Source organism: Penaeus monodon, chromosome 34 (genome assembly GCF_015228065.2).
Source record: "Penaeus monodon isolate SGIC_2016 chromosome 34, NSTDA_Pmon_1, whole genome shotgun sequence".
NCBI classification, from domain to species: Eukaryota; Metazoa; Arthropoda; class Malacostraca; order Decapoda; family Penaeidae; genus Penaeus; species Penaeus monodon.
The window spans coordinates 19,183,532-19,183,732 of NC_051419.1; positions in this window are offsets into that span (position 1 = coordinate 19,183,532).

A 201-nucleotide genomic window follows, 5' to 3' on the forward strand; every position below is an offset into this window, starting at 1 on the left:
GTCTTTCCTTACAGCCGCGTCACCCCCACACCTCCCATCCTTGATGTTGGAGACCTAATCACATTTCCTCCTTCAGTGATGCTTAATTCAGGTACATGACAGCCACTTCATTTGGTGAGGTTCCTGTGCCTGATAGTGTTAACTTACCACTTTGTATGCTAATGGAGAGGTGTGTATGTATGTTCATACCTCTGGAAGTGG